Source organism: Hippocampus guttulatus, chromosome 6 (genome assembly GCF_054856545.1).
Source record: "Hippocampus guttulatus isolate MCC_2025c chromosome 6, RoL_Hgut_1.0, whole genome shotgun sequence".
NCBI lineage: Eukaryota > Metazoa > Chordata > Actinopteri > Syngnathiformes > Syngnathidae > Hippocampus > Hippocampus guttulatus.
The window spans coordinates 18,766,340-18,781,496 of record NC_141266.1 but is presented as its reverse complement, the minus strand read 5'-3'; the positions used below and the strand labels follow the sequence as shown (position 1 = coordinate 18,781,496).

The following is a 15,157-nucleotide window of genomic DNA, read 5'->3' as shown; positions in this document are numbered from 1 at the left end:
CCCGCGAATAATAAACCAAGCCGAGCAATGAGGATCAACCATTTTGAAAATCATACCAGAGGCAAGACAAAACTCACCAAACGTATCGAACAGAAACCTTTGAAGCGCATAAGGCAATGAGCGTTCAACCCCTTGTCATGTTTTGGGTCAAATTGACAACTTTGAGTATTGAGGAAAACACAGTGGTTGGGAAAATGTCTTTAAAATGTTTTGAGATATTTTTCATGAAATGTACACTGGGTCGCGTTGACATAAAAGGAACTTTCAGAAGATTAGACAATGAGCTGAAACCTCCTGTTAAGTTGCGGGTCAAAGTGACCCTTCAAAACTCTCAAAAGATATTTGATAGAATTTATTCTTCTGCACTTATTCCCCCCCCCCCCCCACTTTCTTATTTCGGAAAAACAATAATTGTGGCATTTTATTGATTTATATTTTTCCTGATTGAAGAGAAGGTGGGTCACACTGACCCACGGTTACCTCCAAGCAATTAGCAATTCGCTAAACTGAAAAGAGCATCCATCATGTGGAAATTATATGTGAAGGAAAGGAAAACAGTCAATCATACAGTCTAGAAGCTTTAATGAGATTGAGGTTTATTTATTTTTTTGTTGTTTTTTTTAATCGTTTTGCATGTCACACTGACCCATAAACTCGGCTAGTGTACGTACACAACGAGAGTGCCCATTAAGTGCTCACCCAAGGAGTGGCCTCACCAGTAACTTTTCAAAGAATGCAGCATTCAAAATCGCAACAACACACATCAAGGAAAAAACACAAAACAAAACAAAAAAAACCCAGAAGCAATATACCCTGTGTGAATCATTTCATACGAATCGTAAAATTTGGAGGTGGAATCCCCAAATGTGCGTGTGGTAGACAGGCTTCTTATTTACTGGCGACAGTCTAGTAAAAGACATCTAAACAGGTATTTAGTCCCATGCCTACCGCAGGTATAATTGGACTCGATGCCACGCAAACCTGCCATCATCATCGAGACGGTAAAAGACTGCAATTAATGGCTTTATCCAAGATATCATTCCCTGCAAAGTGGGACTATAAACTGCGTGCGCGTGGCGTGTGTGTGTTTAATAATCCTCATGGAATGCAGCACTGAGACAGTGTTTCAATCATCTACGTTCCTAAAATTGGCTCCGTAGTGCCCCTTGGAATGTTTTAAAAATGTTGCCCCTGGAGCCAGTTCCACTCAGTAAGATGAAATTCGGTAGGCACGTTTATCATGAGTAGACCAACAAAAAAGTCTCAAGAAGCACTGCCCTAAAATACCCAGGAAGCCAGTCATTTTGGTTTAAAGCAGCTGTTTTACGGACATTTTGCTCAGTTCCCCGGGTCCTTTAAAAGCAAACTCATCCCAGAGATTTTTATTTGTAAATTCAGCCCCGAGAGCCAGTTTTACTTAATGACGTGACATTTGGTAGGCATATCAATCGTGAGTAGACCCACAAAAAAAGTCTCAAGAAACAATGCCTGGAAGCTCGACACATCAGGGTCATTTGGGTCATTTTCTGAAATCAGCCTACAGATTTTTGATGTAAATTCATCACCTGCAGCCAGTTTCACTTAACTCATTCACTCCCAAAGACGTTTTTAAACATCTTTTCAGACTTGGTCCAGAATTGGCTGGTACTGAATGAGTTAACAACGTGAACCGCGGTAGTCATATCTATCATAAGTGAACCCGCAAAAAAACTCTCAAGAAGCCATACACAAAAATAGGAACTCTGCCATGCGGGTTTGAAGCAGTAGCGGTTGCTACTAAAGCTGAAGCATGTATACTAGACTGATGGGGGAGGCCATTTTCAGGGCTTTTGGATTCAAAAATTGGCTAAGTGGTGGCGACGCCACAACACCAAATTTTGGAAAATGTAGCGCCGGAAGTAGGTTTCAACATATAATTTGGTAGGCTTATCTACCACGAGTAAACCCACAAAAAAAATCTCAAGGAGCCATGCTTTAAAATACACCAGAAGTCTTCCATTTTAATTTAAAGCCATTTGTATTATGTTCATCTTTGTGCTGGCGCCAATGTGTAAAAACAACCAGATAAGCGTCAAAATATAACAAACAGCTCTCCATATGACCCAAAGTCTATATTTACACGTGTTTTAACAGCTTTGCCCGGTGAGCTTTTTTTTCCCCCGCAATGGGAATAAAATTCGACAATTAAAGCAATTGGTAGGAAGCATTATTTCATCACAAATAAACAAAGAAAAAAAAAGACACCACCTCGCTTAATTGGCCCCGCAGGGTCCAAAAAAAAAAAAGTCTTACACGAGACTCTCAACCGAGACTAAGGTGGTGGGCGTCAGCAGCAGCTTCTGAAACTCAATCACCACGCAATAATCTACATTTCTAGAAGGTTTACGCAGAAGGTATCAAAAGATTTTGCCGTCTGGGTACAGTAAATTTTGAAAAAGAAATGAACATTTGGACATAAGGGCTACAAAGTGAAAAATAAAATAACATGCACAATAAGCTTTCTGAATGATCTTTTTTTTGGAAGAGACGAAGAAGAATGAAAAGCATGTAAGACACGTTCAAACTTTTTGGAATTGGGCGACTTGTTTGTCACAGTTGCGATTCACATTCACCGTATAACTCGTTTTGCTTTCACGCGATGCTGGCCATTTATATGCTTCCGATTTTAAACCATTTTAACCGTATAAATATCAAGACATTTTCCCGAAGTGTCGATTTTTGTCTGATATGGTCATTAAAAATTTGAGTTCTTTAAATGTATCGATAGTATTGCGGTGACCCGCAAGGGTTGACATTAACCAGTAACCTGTATTTAAGGGAGAGCAGGGAGTTGCCATGTTTTGGGGGGGTTCAAAGGGATGATAGGCATGAAAGGGTTCAAATGAGATTCGTTGCTGCAAAAAGTCCGTTTTGGTGTGGAAACTGAAATCCTCTTCCTCCGATATAGTCACGTTTCAGGACGTGCCAAAAATCGTTCAACCATTCACATTGCCTCCTCAAACGGCGCTCGACAATTTTGACGCTTTAAATTGGTCAACAATTTGTCAAATAAATAAATAAATAACATCCACATGGGTGGAATGACCAATAGTATAGATTTTTGGGGGGGGGGGGACATTTACCTAATTGGGACTTATGAGGTTTCAGCCAGACGCTCGCGACATTTTTTTTCATTCATTTTTGAAGCTAATTTACAACTTGCACGTGATGTGAACAAACTGGAATTTGAAAGATTAAAAAAAAAAAAAAAACAGGGACAAACAAACTGCAACTTTGTTTAGCACGTTTCTTGATCACTGGGCCGCGGGTGCTCAGCCACGACGCTTCTCGAGAAGTGGCACACACGCGTCTTGGGCGTTCAGAGAAGCCGCAACCGACATTTGCTCCGATGTGTTTACACAAAATGCCCGCATGGCTTGACTCTCTTTTTTTCCCCTGCGCCACCACATACATAACTTCGATTTATCTGATCCAGATTCTTATTTCGAAGAAACGTCCACATTGCATCATACATGCAACAAACCTGCTCCACGACATGCTTTGTTTCTCTGTGGCTTGGGACGCGGTACAGCTGCTCTTCCTGCTAATTCGATATATTGCTTTAAAGAATATGTCGAGTAATGCGAGGTGGAATTTTATTTTTTCGGGTCATTTCATACCAGGCAGCACAGAAAGAATTAAAAAAAAAAACAAAAAAAAAACATTAATTCCGTTTTATTTATTTCGGAATCCGAAAGATGTTTTATTTTGAAAAATTACCCGATCCTCTGTTACATCGGTATGTGTCACACTTCGTCAAGGCGCACTTCTCGGTCACGTGATCGGTTACGCTAAAAATGAAACGCAGGAGCTTGCAAAATGAGTAAAAAAAAAAAAAAAAAAAAACTTTTGGAGATCGCAAATGACAGCGGCCTTAAAAGTACGTTCGAGACAACAACTCTGCCGGTGTTGTGGATTAAAGTTATGGCTCAATATTCTGAGATCGCCACAACAGCACTGTTGCTATTTCCGACATCCTACTTGTGTGAAGCGGAGATTTTCTGCAGCGATGGCGACCAAAACGAAATTACGAAGAAGACTGGACATAAGCCACACACTTCAGGTGTCATTGTCTCAAATTACCCCGAGATGGGACTGCCTAGTTGCAGAAAATCAAGCTCAGGGCTCCCACGGATTCAACATTGTGTGGAGTCGTATTTTTCACGCACTTCGAATTTGCGTTGTATCTTATTTTGAAGGCACGTTTAAACGTTACCATAGCGACCAGAGAGTGTTCCTCGTGTCACGATTTGTGTTTATTATTATGTTTCGAAAATACCACAGTTTTCATGCAGGTCATATCAGAGTATTTTGTTGTATTTATCCGCCACACCTTAAAGGGCGGTCCGTGAATATATTGCCTGGCGTTAAACCGGTCCGTGAGGCTAATAAAAGGTTGGGGACAGCTGGTGAATGAGTTTTAGGCTGAGAATATGGCTTAAGAAAAAAGCAAACATTCTGAAGCATTCATCTCGCAATATGTTAGTGTGGTTTGCAGCGGTGTGCAACTCCCGCAAAATTTCAGGAACGGTGTGGTTGTACAGTACACAACTGAAAATGTGTCTTCAGGAAAATCGTTTGAGACATTGATCCGTGTGGTTGTGATTTGAAGTTCCTCTTCGAAAATGTGGCGCCGCCACATAGCTCACGACGGATCCGCGTTTGCGTGTCAAAGTTTGACACCTGTACCGTCAGTACCAATGCACGCATGACATACAGTCACCATTTTAAGCCTCCCTTGTCTTTGATCCCAGGGGAAAATAAAGACCACCCTGACAGTGTCACTTACTGCACATATCGTGTCGGACTGCGTACCTAATTAAACGCCCGTATGAACGTTGGTTGGCACATCAATCACACACGCGTCCAAATACACGTGACATATAGATCACGTTCAACATTCCTCAGTAGAAAATGAACGCCTCCCCACTGATTAAAACCCTGATGGCTTCCTCATTGGTTAGTATTCACACTTACATGAGCGCACAACAACACTTTTACAAACATACACACAATGTATACATTGCATATGATAGTCCAACCCTTCGTTTGCCTTCGATCTCAGTTAAAACAATGAGCGTCTCCCTGACCGTGTCCAATAAAATACAGCTCATATTGGATTGCTTTAGGTCGCCTACAGGTGGGTGTCCCTCATGAAACAAACAATGTGTACGTCACAAGCGGATAGTTAGGCCTTCTTTTTGTTTTTAATCTCAGTCGAGAGTCTTAAATACGATACGACTCTAGTATCATTGTCACTGAATCGTGCGGATGTAACTAATGAAGTGAGAGTCGATCCAAACATGACGGAGTACAACGTTGGCCAAAATCTTGACCCAAATAAGACTTCATTTAACTTCGATCCCAGTCAAGAAAATGAATACCTCCCCGACAGTGTCAATGAAAGACGATAACGCTCCAGTCGTGGATCTCATTACTTTGTGCAAACGCATCTAAGAAAGTGAACATGGATTTAAAAAAAAAAAAAAAAAAAACCCCGATATCAACCTTTAAAAAAAATCTAAAAAAATTTTTTTTTAAAAACCCAGAACCCCGGTAATCCATATTTTTCTTCTCTCTCAATTAAAAACGAACGCCTCATGTCAGTTCAGCGACACTGCTTTTATATTGGATCTTAATGGCTCGCATGGGTGTCACTAATGAATTTAGCGTCGCTCCAAACGTGAAAAAGTGCAACGTGAAACTTTGATGAAAACCTCAATCCCATTAAAACTCCATTTGCCTTTGAGCTCAGTCAAGAATAAGTGCCCGGTGTTAATTAAAGATAATACGGCTCTCGTTTGGTTTGTGCAGGTGTACACGTAATCAAGCGACTGTCGATCCAAATATAGTCCAATGCGTGCGCATCTCGGACGAAGTGTAAAAAAGCCTTCCTACATTTTCCGCGATCTCTGCGGACACTGGATGCCTCTTGTCAATGAAATATAATACAGCAGTAGTGTTGGCTCTCACTGGCACGAGGGTACATCTAAATATAGGAGAATGTGTGTGCAATTTTGACAATAAAATAAAAAAAACTCAGTGAATCCATCTCAGTGGAGAACGAATGCCTCATGCCAATTAAATAGAACGGGCTCTTGTCCTGGATTGTGCAGGTGAATCGAAGGAAGTGAGCATAGAACCAAACATGGTAGAGAGTGTGTGTGCAACTTTTGCGAAATCCGTGTTAAGACTTCATTTTCATAAATCTGTCAAGAATTAAAGCCCTCGAGTCGATGAAATAGCTTACATCTCTCGCTATGGATCTCATTCTACCATTCTGGAGGAACTGAAGAAGCAAGAGCGGATAAACATAGTGGCGTACATGTTCAACATTGGGAAAAAAAAAACCTTTAGACTGTTAACGTTTAATTTTCCTTTTGGGGTATATAATGTAACGATGAGTGCCTCATGTCAATTAAATCTCATCTATTGGATGTCAGTTGAGTGAGCGTAGAGCCAAAAATGGTAGAATGTGAAACTTTGACAGTGGGGGGAAAAAAAAAATTTAAATCCAATCTCTGTTTAGCTTTCATTTTACTTGATTCCAATTTTTTTTTTTTTAATGAATGCCTCATGTCGAAAAAAATAGAATACAGCCCTTGTAATGTATCTCAGTGCATTGGGCAGAAATGAATCCAAAGGCATTACAGTGCATGTGCAACTTTGACAAATCTAAAAGTCTTAACCCCATTGATGTTTTGCTTTCCTTTTACATCAATCAATTGAGTGAGCGTCGCGCCAAACATGACAAAACGCGCGTGAAACTTTATCCAAATTTTGACCTTGTGAAATGTTCCTTTGAGCTCACTTTGTTTGTAAAAGATGAAATGAGAAGAACTCCAATAAAGAAGTGAGATTAAACTCCAATTTTGCACCTTCTCCATCCTCAATCTGAAATATCAAACACATCTTTCTGCTCAATAAGTTCTATTAATGAGTACGTGAAGGCATCTTCTCCTTAGTTGGCCTCTTTTTCAAATTTGTTATTCAAATCAAAATGAGATGAATGTGCGCTGAAAGCCAACGTTTATATTTACCATGAAAGCCTGCATGCTCTTAAGTTTTTAATTCATATTTTCATTCACCCCCGCCCCCCCCCCTCTCTTTATGAAATATTAAAATCCCAGACGCAGAAGAAGAAGCCACTTTGGATCCGTGTGGGTTTTAAGTGAAAAGGAAGGTCTGCCTGCCGATTGCTTTTCACGCTATTTTTTTTCATAGATAGGCTATATCCTTGAAGCAGTACTTATTAGCTTTATGACTATGAAAATGTGAAAGAGATAAAAAAAAAAGTCGCATTAAAAAGACGGTAAATAAAATAAAAAGCAAAGTGAGAGCTGAGCGTACCTGTCAAGTCAGCAGTGGCTCGACCGCTTGTTTTCCATCAAAAGTTCCACAGCGAGGTGAAAAAAAAAAGCGGAAGAAAATTGCTTTTTCCCCCACTCTTTTTTTGGGGTGTTGTTTTCAAGTAATTTTCTACTAGGGGCTGAAGTTTGATGATGCAGCGGATGCTTAGGAGGCGAGGAGGAAGAAGAGGAGAAGGAAGGAAGGAGGAGAGGAGGAGGAGAGAGTGGAGTGGCGGCATGCGAGTGGGACTTTGAGAGGGGCGGCGGCAGGTATAACGCGCGAGCGCCGCCCCTCCCCGCTAAGCGTGTGCACAAATCGATCATTTGCCAGCTGTGCCGCGGCTTGCCCCACTTTGCGGTGAAGTGTGTGCGTTAGCGTGAGCGCGCGCCAGTGAGTGTGCGCTTCGGACGCGCGCACGCCCGCGAAAAAGAGAAAGATAGGATCACCTGAACGTAAAACGAAACCGAAAACCCCCCCAAAAATAAACATGCAAAGTGACCTTTAATCGGAATAAAAAGGCGCTTTAATCATGCGGGAAGCTCATCACTAAAATTATTTTATGATTTTAAAATTGAATTGCATTTATTGCCCCCCACCCCCACCTGCCCCCCTCCAGCCGTCTCGTTGAACATTCCAGCTCTACATGGCAGATGACGCAGAAATGACATCAATCAAATCAAAATTGTCTAATAACGGCAATTATAATAGACGCGTTTGGTCTTGTTTTCATTTTTAGGATGAAAAACAATTTAATCAAAGAAAAAAAGAAAGCAGCTACAGATGAAAAGTCAGATGTCCTTTCAATTTCATATTTATTTACTGTCCGATGACACGAACGTTTTCATGGGACAAAAAAAAAAGACCACTGAGCGTGTGCGTGTGTGTGCTTGCGTGTGTGTATACGTGTGTGTGTGTGTGTCTCAATGATAGAGCTCTTCAATCTATTACAATGACGGTTATCATAATAATCTCTACAAAGTGCGAAATAATATTCTTGCTGTTTTAAAGCATTGACATTTCTCTGAAATTGTAACTGAGACGAGTTGTGTTGACGTCATGTTCAAATCACGTGTGTGCGTGTGTATACGTGCCTGGGTCTGTGATTGACAGTTTGCAGGTGTGCGTAACGTACGCATGATTGGGGGGGGGATAACTGTAGTGTCAGTTTGTGTACATATCGTGTCATGTTCCACGTCAAAATTATGACGTTTTGAGCGAAAGGTGCAATTTTTTATGCTCAAATTACTGAAACAGGGAATATATTTACTTTTTATATTGAGAATAAAATAACACATGGTCATTTAGTTAACAGGAAGCAAATGTTGGAAATGGAATGAAAATACATTTTAATTAATAGCAAAAAGCTTTCTAAGTGAATAAAAATGTCACGATTGATGTAAAATATTACAACTAAATGGATTAATAGTAAGAAAAACATAAAACAATGAATTTAGATGAATTTACAGCAAACCTAGGATTAAAATACATTTGAATTAATAGCAAAAAACATTTTGAAAAAAGTTACATTTTAAAAAAAGGAAGCAGCAGACGAAACAGAGAAACATGTAAAATGAATGCACGTTAATTAAATTGATTGAAAGATGATATAAAACAATAATTCATTCATTTTATAAATACGATTGTCGTGGCAAACTAACACTCTCATTCCATTTCTTCTTGTCTTTAAAAAAAAGCAGAAAACTTCCCGTGTTGGTCTTGTGTACCTCCACTAAACTTATCAAAATGAAAAGAAAAAAAAATCTGCATTTAGAAACGAAATTAAAACAAGTAAAAAGTCCTTGCAGTGTGTGTGCATATATCATTCCTCCCGGGAGTCCAAATGAGAAAAGGACCAGTTTAAAGAGATTCCAAATCATTATAAATTCGCACTCCGTTTTCATCATTGCGGACAACAGCTGGTGATATTCAACGTGTGCGTGTGTGTGCGTGTGTGTTTTGTGTTTTTCGTGGCGCTCGTAGAAAGCTGTTACTGCGCTTCCTTTTGTGTCCACAAGATGGCGTTAATGGACAAAGATGCAGGGCTTCAATGATGGAACTTTTCTGGCTTCTTTTCGTTTTGCAATCGACGCAGACACAGACCCTGACCTCGACACACACACACACACACACACACACACACACACACACACACACACACACACACACACACACACACACACACACACACACACACACACACGCATTCCAAGCAGAGTGGACCACTTCCAAGACGTAAATGCAATATGTTAATGTGTATACAAGCCGTAAAAGGGGGCGAAAGTCAAGTGAGCAAATCAAAGTGGAGACACACAAATACTTCTTGACTGAACTCAATTAGATTTATCAGGTATCTCTACTCTGGGGATGTACTGGTAGTTTTCCTTTTATTTACTTGGGATCTTTGCTTTTATACACATCCACACCCACCCACACACACACACACACACAGTATATGAGCCCTCGACTACACTTTGAGTGTCACTGGTATAAAAACTTACGGCATAAGACAATATAGTGGTGCCGAGAGCACGATATAATACACAACTAAACCAAACAGGAATTACATATTTCAAGAAAATGTTGAATATTTCAACAGCTTCCATCACACCATATCAATGGAATGGCCATTGTACCGGTGTGCCTGCCTTTGGCCCACTGGGCAGTATAATACAATCTGTATTAGATAGACTGTTCATGGAGATGTTTCAACTCCTCTCTCATCTAATCATTTCATCACTAATGTTAGTCATTTATCAAAGAAGATAAAGAATATATGACTGAGGACGGTTACATTGCCTGTCTCCATGTGTTGCTGCACCATCTGGGTTCAATACACAACAGACGCTATTTACCATTAGTATGAAGCAAGAGAACCGAATGGCTAAGAACTAAATGAATCAATGTAAAAAAAAAAAAAAAAAAAGATAACTAGAGAGTTAAAGTCAAGAGCGCTTGACTGATTGACTTACAATGCAGTCTTAGGTGTTTTTTTTGTTTGTTTTTGCTCAAGCAGACGAATAAGTACTTTTTACTTTGTTTTAAACAAGTATCTGTACGTCGACGTTCATACACAATGCAAGTACTTTTGCCACTTCTGCACTCAACACAGTCTCGATGATAAAAAGTAGCAAGTTAAAATTACAAGGGGCGACACGCATAAACCCAGGAATTAATCTTTTCACAAGCTGATACTAAACACACAGACGTCTCCACATCGTAGTTTAATGACAGCCTATTGCCGATTCGCAGTCATTTGTCTGAGAAAGACGCCTGAAGACACGCATCAATCTGGGATTTTTTTTTCCCCTGTGGTTGAAAACTTTCCCCAGCGTTTTTGTTCTCTCCTGTAATTGTTCAGTTTTTATAGACTAACAAGTATTCCACAAAGGCAAACCACATCAGTCTGAAGCAGTGGTACACGTATAGAGATCATGCGGACGAATTTTAGATGGGGTTTTTTTCCAACCCAGTTTCTATTCAAATTCAGCTCATCAAGAATGATGTTTCCTCACAGTAACGTACGGAAAACAGTCAAGGCTGACAATCGGCCACATTCAAGCATTTCCCCCCTCCATTGCGCTGAAAGTCACCAAAAGCCCAATTCTGCAGTGTCTCCAAAAGATGATCCTGAGTGATTATCCTGTGCTGTAGAATATGTTCACAGTATTTTTTTTCCCTCTCCCTAACCTGCTTGAAAAAAAAGTAGTGGCCACCAATTTAATCAAAGTCAGCAAAAGTCAGTTTTGGATTTTCTCCGGGGTTTTTTTCTCTGAGAGAAAAATGATTGTGTAATGTAATTTGTTGTGACTGGAGCATGGCATCAAAATTTGATTCTGGGAAAGATTTTTTGAAATTCATCCGCGGACACCAGTTTCACTGATTGTCACTCACAAAATTGTGTGGATGTGTCTAGAATAACAGCAAAAAGTATCAAGGACTCATGCCCGAAATGTAACAAGAAGTCCGCCATTTTGTTTTGACACAGCCAGAATTACAGCGTACGTTTTGAAAAAGGAATTTCAGAATGCCCCAACCACCCCCCCAAAAAATTATAATCTGAACCTAACACGAATGTTACTGATTGTCAAGAAATTGGGTGAAGACATCTCTTCTAACAGGATCCATGAAAAGGTCTCAAGGACCCATGCCTGAAATTTGATTTGACAGAAGTCAGCCATTTTGGTTTTGAAGCAGCCAGGAACTTGAAAAATAGAAAGAAAAAACCCCATCTTGATTCAAGAATTCATGCACAAAAAAGGACAGGAGGTTTTGGGGGCACATTTGTTAGGCTACTTTAAATCCACAATTGAAGCAGGTGTCAAATATGAATGGTCGAATTTTTTTGCTGACACCATCTTATGTGGCATCAAAGTTCGATACATTTTGGGGCTTCACCATGACAAAAAAACGCGTGATGTTTCCTGGAGAAGTCGGTCTGACTGTCTATTGTTACCGTAATAAACACTCAAGCGCCTATGTGACTCAAAACTCCCCCCCAAAAATCAGTTTTCGCTTTCAGTTTTGAGGTGAACTTTGAATGAAATCTCCCTGAACTTACCCGAAGCCCCGTCATCGTTTTCACTTTCATTTTTAGTGCTTCTGCAGGTCATTTTCTCAATCGTCTTCTTTCAATGTGTGATACTGTACTGACATTTTCCTAAAAACGTGCAACAAGGGGAAAAAAATCATACGGAAAGTGCCACGCGGCGGTAGTTACAACCGCGGCGAAGTTACAAGTGAGCAGGAAGTGGCAAATGGAGCGTGAAGTTCCTCTCAGCGTGGGTACTGAGAAAAATCACAGTGGCAGCCCGCGAGTCAGGATTAGCGTTTGAAGGCTAAGCGCTGTTATCGCTTGTGATTAGCGAACGATGGCGACAGAACTCGTTCGCTCCACCTCAGAGGCGGCCATGGATGTCAATAGGGCTAATTGGCTCATTAGCACAGGTATTTAACGGCACTCTAATCACTCAGTGTCATCACTTAAACCCGGGCGGAGCGGTGCGATTGAATACCAGCCTCACCTCCACAATAATTGGACATGAAGAGCCTCTTCTGACAGCACTGCCGGTCATGATAGCTTGTCGGATTTTTTTTTTTCCTTAAACACTCATATCATGAGGCCATAATAGATTATTAGGTTTTTGATGGATGCTGTCACTGGGGTATTCATTTCACCCTTTCATGCACCTTGTAACCTGATAACATGATTAGCTGTCCACTGTAGTAACCGCTGTCCATGTAAGGGTTAAGTGTATATTATTAGTGGTCAACCATGTGGAGCAAAGGCCTCTGGAAATTGTTTTACAGAACCCAAACGGGTTTCACGTAGCAGCATAAAGGTTAGTAAGCCTGTCTAGCATGAGTAGACCAAAAGTCTCAAGACATACCTGAAAAGACCCAGGATGTCAGCCATATTGGTTTGAAGCGGCTATTTTGAAGGTCATTTCCAGGGATCTTCAATATTTTGAAAATTCAGCATCCAGAGTAGGTTCCACTTAGCAACATGAAAGCAACAAGAGCACTAGTGGACCCACAAAAAAAGTCTAAGGATGTAAGAAGTCCATGCCTGAAAAGACACAGAAAGTAAGGTATCATGGTTTGAAGCGGCCTTATCGGGTCATTTCCAGAGATGTTTCAAAGAGGGCCATGTATTGTAGCCCAGAACCTTTTGACAATTCAGACCACAAAGCAGGGTTCACTATTTTGGTGGATATGTCTAGAATGAGTCAAGGCCGAAAACAAATCAAGAAGCCACGCCTGAAAAGTTACAGGAAGTGTGACATTTTGGTTTGAAGCACCCATTTTAGTCTTGGGTTTCCTTTCAAATTTGAAACACCGCCAACATGAAATTCAGACCCACAAAAAAATCTCAGGATGCCATGCCCGAAAGACACAGGAAGTCAGCCATTTTGGTATGAAGCAGATTTTTTGGGGTCATTTCCTAGAGATCTGTCTAAGTCAGTAGTGCAAGCCGAGAACCTTTTGAAAATTAAGCCCATGAAGCAGGTTTCACTGAGCAAAATGAAATTCAATTGGCATGCATAGCATGATAAGACCACAAAAAAGTATCTGAACGCCATGCCGAAAAAGACACAGGAAGTCATTGATTTTGGTTCCAAGTGGCCATTGTAGGGTAATTTCAAAGGGCCTTTTAAAACTACATTCTAGAGATTTTATCCGATTGCGACCAAATTTGAAGCATGTACTGAAAAGTCAACAAACAAACATAAACATCTGGAAAAATCTGCCTTACTGAAGATATACAACTCCTGACAGAAGAGCAAATCAAATGCACTGACAATCCTTTTTTCTTTTTACATATGGTCGGAAGGGATGAAAAAAAATGAGCTGCTATTTCTGCTTTATGAGCTCAGTGATGATGACAAAACGTTTGCTGTGTAAACGGAAAAAAAACACGTCTACTCCAAATTAAATTGCAAAGTTACGATCCAAAACTTATTTTTGTTGTTTGTTTTCCTTTCCTGCAAGTTCCTGGAATTCATTGGAATCTTGCGCCATGGCTGCCAGCTCTGTGCTCAAAGGAAGAGGGGTGGTGGGAGTGGGGTTGCTGGGGGGGGGGGGGGGGGGGACTGTTTTGGATGTTCAGGGGGTGGTGCTGCAGGCATCCTGAGGGCCTGCGCGAGCTGGCATGATGCTGACCAATGCTACCGCGTTTGCTCTGAAAGGAATGTCTAATGTGGCATCAGTCACTGTTGGCATCCTGGAGGTGGACTGCCAGTCCCTGCGCTCCGTGCCACACACACACACACACAGACACACACACACACACACACACACGGAGTCGTGCATAGAGGCGATAGGCAGAGGACGGCAAACTCGCATCCTTATCGACGCCAATCCAGATGAACCTAAAGACACGCTTCCCCAACACCCCCAGACACTCTCGCTACACACTTGGCCACCATTAGCCTGCTTTTAGCTAAAGGCTAAGGAGAACTGTGGGTAAGGATGGGGGTGGGAGGGGTGGGGAATACTGCCACCCCAGTCCCCAATTGGCTACACGTCCCCGGGCATCAGGACCTCTGGGCGTGCTGGCCCGTAGAGACGTAAAAAAACCACTGGCCTCCCTGGAGGCTCTCGGGCCGAGCCGCCATGTGTTTGGCAATGGTGGGAACGTGCATGGGCCATGATACGCTCGCGCCCCGAGATGCGGCCGCATGTCGATGGATGAATGGAATCTGCCGCAAAGCGGCTTGGGGGAGGTACCGTATCCCTATCCATCTGGAGGCAGCCAAATATGGACGAGCATCCAAGTGTTGCGCCGCATGCACTGGAAAGTTCACTCTGTTGTGAAGTCAGTATGTCGCAATAGAGTTGGGGTTTTAAACGAAGAGTTACAGTCTCAAATTAGGGTTCCAACCCTGGGGAAGGGTTTCAAAATAGGGTTAGGCTTTTGTGGTTTTTATGGTTTCAAATTAGGGTTTGAAGCCTGATTTAGGGTTTCAAACAACAGTTGTTAGGGTTTCAAAATCGACTTCAGCTTTGACGTTTTGAGCATTTAATTGCTTTGTACGTGCATTAACGAGGACATTGATAAAAAGTGACAGTCGCACAGTCGGCGGGCTTACGATGAGTGATGACATCATTTCGGTTGTTTTCCTTAACTGCCTCTGACTGCCTTGATGCTTTTGAGCGAATCAAGGCTCCAATCATTACACGCTAATGACGGGGGAGGGAGTGGAAAAATGACTCACAGCAGGGGGGGGGGGATGGGCCCCCCCTTGGTTACCGAGGGTGGCGTGGCGGC

The 15,157-nt window shown here is 41.5% G+C and overlaps 1 protein-coding gene across 2 annotated transcripts in view; it reads right to left on the bottom strand.

Moving 5' to 3' along the window:
• Positions 1–7,641, bottom strand: part of satb1b (SATB homeobox 1b) — an 84,726-nt gene extending 77,085 nt beyond the window's left edge. For both annotated transcript variants that reach the window (XM_086113755.1, XM_086113753.1), the window contains exon 1: positions 7,390–7,641. The gene's annotated coding sequence lies outside the window, so the exon portion shown is untranslated. The remainder of the gene's footprint in view (positions 1–7,389) is intronic.
• Positions 7,642–15,157: the final 7,516 nt, after the last annotated feature.